The sequence below is a fragment of the Rhinatrema bivittatum genome, chromosome 5, assembly GCF_901001135.1.
Source record: "Rhinatrema bivittatum chromosome 5, aRhiBiv1.1, whole genome shotgun sequence".
Classification (NCBI taxonomy): Eukaryota; Metazoa; Chordata; class Amphibia; order Gymnophiona; family Rhinatrematidae; genus Rhinatrema; species Rhinatrema bivittatum.
This window is the reverse complement of record NC_042619.1, coordinates 258,978,596-258,986,302: the sequence shown is the minus strand read 5'-3', so window position 1 is coordinate 258,986,302 and position 7,707 is coordinate 258,978,596. Positions and strand designations below refer to the sequence as shown.

General features: G+C 44.4%; 1 long non-coding RNA gene across 1 annotated transcript; it reads right to left on the bottom strand.

Annotated features, from left to right (window-relative positions):
- Nucleotides 1-1,882: 1,882 nt before the first annotated feature.
- LOC115092692 lies at nucleotides 1,883-5,425 on the bottom strand. Its single transcript, XR_003857054.1, has 3 exons — nucleotides 4,788-5,425; nucleotides 4,269-4,408; nucleotides 1,883-2,015 (listed from the first exon to the last, which is right to left on the bottom strand). It is a non-coding gene; the product is annotated as an uncharacterized LOC115092692 (long non-coding RNA).
- Nucleotides 5,426-7,707: the final 2,282 nt, after the last annotated feature.

Sequence of the window (7,707 nt, the reverse complement as noted above, 5' to 3'; positions counted from 1 at the left end):
AGTAGGGCCAGGTATCTCGCTGTCTCCAGGGTGAGCGGGCTTCCTCGGTGATCCGGGGCTCAGAGTAGTCTCAAAGGTCAAGGGGGAGGGCTCATGCTCCGAAGCGACTCCTCCAGCGACCGAGCCACCCGGAATAGTAGATGCTACACCAGCGAAAAAACCAGAGATTTGTGGCTGTCGGGGGTCTTCTGCAGGCGGGATAACACTCTCACCCCTCAGTCGGCCCTTTCTTTTCGTATGCGGCATTTCTTCAAGGCGTAAGTAAGTTTAGAGGAAAGTACCGACAGCTTCCCTCTCCGGCGTTTCTCGCTGGAACTACTCAGCGGCCATCTTGCCCCCTTCTGACCTTACAGATCTTCCGACAAGAGGAGAGCTGCAGGCCTTTTTTCTTTTTTAAGCAATCTCCCATAGGGGGATGCACATCCACCATCTGCTAGAGATGGAGAATACTTGACAGGCTGATGTTACTGCAGGAGTATGTATACCGTGATGTCAGCTTTGCTCTGTCTCCATCTGCTGGTAGAGGTGCATAACCCACTGGTTTTGGATTCACCTGTCTAAATACTAAGAAAAGTGGGTTTCTTCAGTAAGGGGCAGTTTGTGAAAAAAGAAGCAGCATTTATTATCATATTTAATATTTCCAACGGGCCTGGTCTGGTTTCCATAACCAGGTTAGATAGACACAGCAAGTCACTGAACTTGATTCTGACACAAGTTTGTCTGAATTCTCAAGGCTAACCTCTAGAAAGGAAGGTAAGACAATTATTTTCAGGATCAGAGGTGTCAAGAAATGGGTTATTGTCACAAGCCGAGAATTCCTTTCTAATTTGGCACACATTTTAAGAATCTTAACAGAGATAATTTGAACCAGAGTTTCTGGTGCAGAGCACAGGTTTCTGGTGCAGACCCCAGCCTGGTTGATGGGTCAACTTTTTTATCAGACTATAAAGTGCTCAGTGGCGACTTGAATCTTTAGCTAATTTCTCAGAGTAACAGTTCTTCTTAGCTAAACGGATCATTTTATTATACAAATAAAGAATTTAAGTAAAAGTGTGATGACATGCCGGTACCAGGCTCCTCCTTAGTGGGGGATCAGGGCGCCTCTTTGGGACAACAGAGACTCAAGCTGTACACATCCTGTGACACTGTGGCATGATCACTGCTACCCAAATAAAGTGGCAATCTTCCCCATATACCTTCATGAAGAATAGTGTCCTTGAAAGCTTAGTGCTCCCAGTTCCAGTCCCACTCTTACATCATCTTTCACGATGAGACGTTGAGCAAGATCCCTTGTTTATGCTGTTCAAATCTAAAAAGTTAAGCTCTTTGAGTCAGACTTTGTCGACCATGTGACCTAACTCCCTGCCACCTCTGATAGCCTTCTGGTCCCATGGATTTCCTCTGGATGCAAAAATTAAAATGGAAAGGTGACTTTCCTTCTGCTCTTCACCCATTTTTCTTCCATTGACTGAACTGGAAGACAGAAAAAAAAACCAGGGAAAATAAGAGAGCACACTGTCCCTCCTCATCGCCAGCAAATAAGATGGGACGTTGATTTAGGATACTACAGCTGTAGCTTCATCTATGCTTGGACGTTAAGATAATTTATAGGAATGCATGCACTAGCTAAGTCATTTTATATTGACCTCCTTCTAAATGAAATGCTAAGATTTTTCCAACACCATAGCAGGGGGCTCTTCTTAGCTAACAGGAAAATGATGGTGCAAATGTGCCTACGTCGGCTGGTTTTTCTCCCACTTCGGAGCTCGGCCTTACTGCTAGCATTATACAATTTATAGGCTTTACTTTTACTGCAAAAACAAGGACATAAAACTGATCTTATTTATTATAGAATGCATGTTTTACAACAACTGACACCACTGCAAGATGTAAAATGACAAGCCAAGTTTTATTTATCATAGATTTCTGGCAAAACCTGCTCTGACAGAGAAAGCACCTTCCTGTTAAGGCTGGAGTTAATCTCCACCGCTAAATCATTCCTGCAGGATGAACATCTGTAAAGAAAATAATAGGTGTTATCTGATACAGTGAATCACACTTTTACATTTTTTTTTTTTAAAGATAGGTAGGAAATCACATCTTCACTTTTAAATATCCCAGGTTTTAGCCCTTTCGAGGGCTCTCTAGTTTTTAATGCACATTTTCTCTTTTATAGTAGTTCTCTGCTGGTACAGATCTCAGGGTGTGCCTGCTCTTCATGTTTCTGTGCCTGGGGAGCCTCATCTGGGACTCCCATCTCACATCTGCTCAGTTTCCCAATTCAAAACACATCATTTAAACTCCCACTGCAATGGCAATGGGATAAGAGGAGGAGGAGGATGTGGTCTTTCTTTTTATCTAGCTGATGTCACTGGACAATAGAGATGTGAATTGGAACCGGAATCGGTTCGGTTCCGGTTCCAATTCAAATTGTGCATTTTTTTTCTTCCGGCCCGATCGTTTTTTTTTTTATCGGCTGCGCCGATCCGATAAACAAAAAACCCACCCCGACCCTTTAAAACCTCTCCCTTAGCCTCCACCACCCTCCCGACCCCCCCAAAAATGTTTTAAAATTACCTGGTGGTCCAGTGAGCCCCGGGAGCGATCTCCCGCTTTCGGGGCCCACTGGACCGGCCGCCATCTTTAAAAATGGCGCCGGCCGTCCAGTGCTCCTACCATGTGACAGGGGCCGGCCAATGGCACGGTTACCCTGTCACATGGAAAGGGCAAAGGGCCAGCGGCGCCATTTTTATTAGTGGCAGCCGACAGCCCGAGAGCGGGAGATCGCTCCTGGGGCCCACTGGACCACCAGGTAATTTTTAAAACATTTTTGGGGGGGTCGGGAGGGTGGTGGAGGCTAAGGGAGCGGTTTTAAAGGGTCGGGGTGGGTTTTTAGGTTGTGTCCTAACTCCCGTTAGTGTGCACTAACCCGATTAACGATTTTTTCACGATAAATCGGTGGAATTTCTATTGTATCGCACTCTTTAATGATTAATGACGATTTAAAAAATATCGGACGATATTTTAAATCATCAAAAAACGATTCACATCCCTACTGGACAATAGAACAATCATGGTTTATTGGAAGAACACAGCCTAAGCTTTGTACTCCGATTTCACTGTGCAGAATAACAAGGTGTGTCAAAAGGTGATTTTTAATTAAACAGTAAACTGAGCAGAACTGAGCTGGAGGTCTCAGAACATCCACACAGGGGATGCCTGGAGGTTTCTTCTGTCACCAAGAGGCCGACTTCCAGGCCCTTGCCTTTCTCCTTCCTGCTTGCCCCACCTCCCAGTTGTTTATTTCTGCTTTGTCTTTGCATGCTGGTGGTGCCATTGTCCAAGTGCTCAGTTAGACTGAAGCTTGCTGCTGGGGGATTCTTCCTCTTATTTATAGAGACCAGGAAAATGACAAGTTACACGGACAGCGGAGCCTTGACAAATGCAACAGGTGGGAGTAGGCACAGCAGACAAATTGTTTCATGGAAGAAAAATGAAGCACAGAAAAAGCAGGTTTGACCTTAAAAGGTTAAAAATGGGGAGGGCATTTAAAAGTACTCAGGAAAGCATTTTTATATCACCTTTAAGGCGCTTAGGAGCTATTGCCCAGCAGCGTGATTAACACTCAGGCTTTGTGTGAACTTTAAGGAGAGAAAGGTGAGAATTTTTGAAGCCTTTCCCTTGATATGTGGCTAACAGCTGCTTCTCTTTGTCTCCAGCCAGTGGGATCTTCCTGCTGTTGATGTAATGTGGCCGCTTCCTGCTGCGAAATGCTAGAGGAGAAGTTGCAGAGGGGGGAGGAGAACTTCACACACTTATCAAAGTGCTTTAGAAAAAAAAAAAAGCCTCTCTTATTCAGCAGGGAAGGGCAACAGATCAAAACACACACAGAGAATGGTTGACATAAGGTCACAGTGACATCATTTATGGGTTTTTGCTCATTAAGAAAAGGCGTTTTCTGAGCCAAGGATCCTGTTTACAGTTTTGGTGGTTTTACATACACTGTCAAGGAAAGGCCTCCTACCAAAGGCTTCTTTCCTTCTCGTTTTTTTGTTCCGTAGTTTGTTTAACCTTCCCCTGTGAAGGTCTGGGCACAATTCTGCACAAATAAAGCCTTTATAGGGCATTTCAAGTATCAATGCCAGTCAGTTTCATTATAGAAGTTAAAAAACAAAGTCATCAACGATCTTCTTTTTTTTTTTTTCTTCTTCTTCTTTCATCTCTAAGGAGTTTGGTGTTTAAAATAACAGAAAACATCTCAGACTGACCTGCCTTTTATGCACCATTAGGAATCCACCTAAGTCCGGTGTGCAGACGTGCTGAGCGAGCATCGTCCTGATGCCGGAAACGCATGGCCAGCGGGAGAGAGGATCATCAGCGCGCCATACTGACACATCTTCAGCGAAAGCTGAAAAGCAGAAATGCACATTTGTTTGGAACAATGCAGGATATTTTCATTTCCATTTTTTTTAAACCGAAAGAAAAAAAGTGTTTATTTTAGTTTATTGCATTAAAAAAAAAAAAAGAAATGAATGCTAGCACCAAATAAAACCCCACGCCTGGGCTTCCCCTCCCAGCCGCAGATCTTCTTGTTGAAAGTGTCTTCATGGGCCGCAGAGGCAATCCGCAGTCACTTCTGCACCGCAGCTCTCACGATTGCAAATGGCGCCGGCAGAGCCAGGGCTAGCCCGCCGCCACTTTCTGTGGCCAAAATTAACAACCGTCCTGGTTTCCGTCTGCCGGCATCATTTCCAGTAGCAGGAGCGACTGGGGATCGCTGCACTGACCTGTTTGGAGCTCCTACATTAAAAATGGAAAAGCTAAAAGCTGTAAAGCGACGGCTGCTGCTGCTTAATGTGGGAATGTGAATGGGCCCAGCCCTTCCAAGTTGTGTGGAGAGTGCCCACGGAGAGGAGTACAAATTCACTGGTACAACATCAGGCAGTTTTTATAGCATCTGCACAGCAAAAGGAACGTTTGCCTTTCTTTTTTCCAAAGCTCTTTTTTTAAAATTTAGTTCATGCAATGCATTCAGAATTCTATGGTGGGTTCTGCTTATCAGAACATCGCACATAAGAAGGTAAGAACTGTCAGACTAGGACAGGCCAAAGGCAGGTCTAACCCAGCATCCTGACTACCACAATGGCAAGTGGTAGATGCTTACAGAAAGTGCACAAGAAGCAGGACTGTGTAGTATTGCCCATCCCCCATTATACAGCTCCTGTATCTGTTGATTGAATCTCTTTTCCATGCATGTGTGCATCTGTCTTCTGCCTTGACCCATCTTCCCCTTCCCTTATTCTTGGTGATTTTAACCTCCTTAATGATGAGCCCGCTGTCTCTTTTGCCTCGAAACTCCTTTCCTTAACTTCCTCATTTGCTCTTCAACTCCCCTACTCACAAGCATGGCCACTGCCTTGACCTAGTTCTTTCCTCCAGCTGTTCTCTCACCTCAGTTCTTCCTCTCTCAGATCATCATCTGATAACTTTTCCCCTAAACCACCCTCCCTCACAGCCTTGTCCAGTCACCACAGACACCTTCAGGAATCTCCAAGCTGTCAGCCCTTGTATCCTCTCCACTACTGTTTCACCCCTCCTTTCCTCCACTACAATGTCTGACCCTATACTCTCTTCTACTTTAGAATCTCTTGCCTCTCCCCTTAAGGTAAGGTGCAGCAAACACCAGCCTTGGCTCACCCCTAGAATTTGTTTCCTACATTCCTGTGCCCACTCTGCAGAACCTCTCTGGCTAAAATCCTGTGCCCTTGCAGACATCCTACATTTCAAATTCATGCTGACCTCCTTCCAGCCTGCTAAGGGACTTGCCAAGCAAGACTATCACGTCCATTTGACCAAATTTTTTCCATCCAGTGCTCTCACGGTCTCTTTCAACACTCAATTCCTTCACTTCCCTCCCCCTCACTTCATTCTCTGCCCAGATTAAGGCTGACTACTTCCATGACAAGATTCACTAAATTAATTGAGTTTTCCACCAAGTCACCTCTACCTCCCTCTCCCCCAGCTCATTCCTCTCCCCTTCCCCTGGCCTCCGCCACTCTCTTCTTTTCTGAAGTCACAGTGCAGGAAGCTGCCCATCTTTTCTCCTCCAAACTCATTACTTGTTCCTCTGACCCCATTCCTGCCCACCTCCTCAGTGCTATTTCCCCTGCAGTCACTTCTTCCATCTGTCACATCCTCAATCTATCACTTTCCAATGCTACTGTTCCTGCTGACTTCAAACATGATGTGATCAAACTGCTCCTCAAAAAAACCCTCGCTGCACCCAACCTTCACTCAATGATCATTGACTAATCTGAACAATACAGTTTTCCTGTTTAATTTTTCACCAGCTCCCTGTTCATCTTCACTCCCCATGTTTGTTTCAATCTGATAATTTCTCTGTTCTCCATTTACGCCTTCTCTCCCCAGTTGCAATATCGGTGACTTGACATTAACTTGACATTGGATTATGCCTTTAACAGGCTAATGGCATATTTTCTCTCCTGCTTCATTGTTGAAATTAAATATGCATTGGTGTTTATAGTTAAAGGAGCTATAGTATGTACTCCTGAAACCCGTTATTTATGTAAAGTCTTTGGCTGTTATTTGTTTACTTCCTATATAACCTGTTATATGTAAAGCCTGTTGCTAATTTATTGTTTACTGTAAACCAAGGTGATGTATAACTATACGTACCGCGGTATATAAGAATCTCTAAATAAATAAATAAATAAATAAACCTGTCCTGCCAACTATCATCCCATCTCCCTTCGGCTTCCAAACTACTTGAACGTGCTGTGCACTGTCGTTGTCTTGACTTTCTTTCATCTCAAGCTATTCTTGATCCACTCCACTCTTGTTTTCACCCTCTACATTTCACAGAAGCAGCCCTTGCTAAAGTCTCCAATGTCCTGTTTATGGTTACAACCAAAGGCCTTTACTCGGTCCTTATCCTCCTTGACTTATCTGCTGCTTTTAGGACTCTGTCCTGTCCTGGTTCTTTTCTACCTCTCCCATCCCACTTTTAGTGTTTCCTCTGGCAGATCCTCCTCTACTGCCATTCCACCATCAATTGGTATCCCAAGCCCTCTTCTCTCTGTATACTAATTCTCTTGGTGCTCTGATCTCCTGTCACGGCTTTCTATACCATTTTTTTTTTCTGATGATTCCCAGATTTACCTCTCTACACCAGAAATTTCATCAGGAATCCAGTCCCAGATCTCAGTCTGCTTGCCTGGCATTGCTATCTGGATATCCCACCACCACCTTAAACTCAACATGGCCAAGACAGAGCTCCTTATCTTCCCCCCAAATCTACTTCTCCTCTTCTTTCTTTCTCTGCTTCTGTGGATAACTCTGTAATCCTCTCAGTCCCCTCAGCCCATAACATTGGAATCATCTTTGACTCTTTTCTCTCCTTCTCTACACATATCCAAAACACTGCTAAAATGTGCAGTTTCCTTCTCTATAGAAGGGGTCAGCAAGCTTTTTAAGCCTCCCCCTCCCCCTTCCATCCATGCAATTTGTTGGCCCCACCCACCCACCAAAGTTGGGTTACATTGTGTGTATTATATATATTTATATGTATATAAGTAAATGTTTATATGTCAAAGTCTCATCAACCAAAGTCTCTCACCAACCAATAAGCTGTTGAACCATTTGCCAAACAGCAGGCACTCACACTGCCAGCCAGGAGTTCAGAATTCC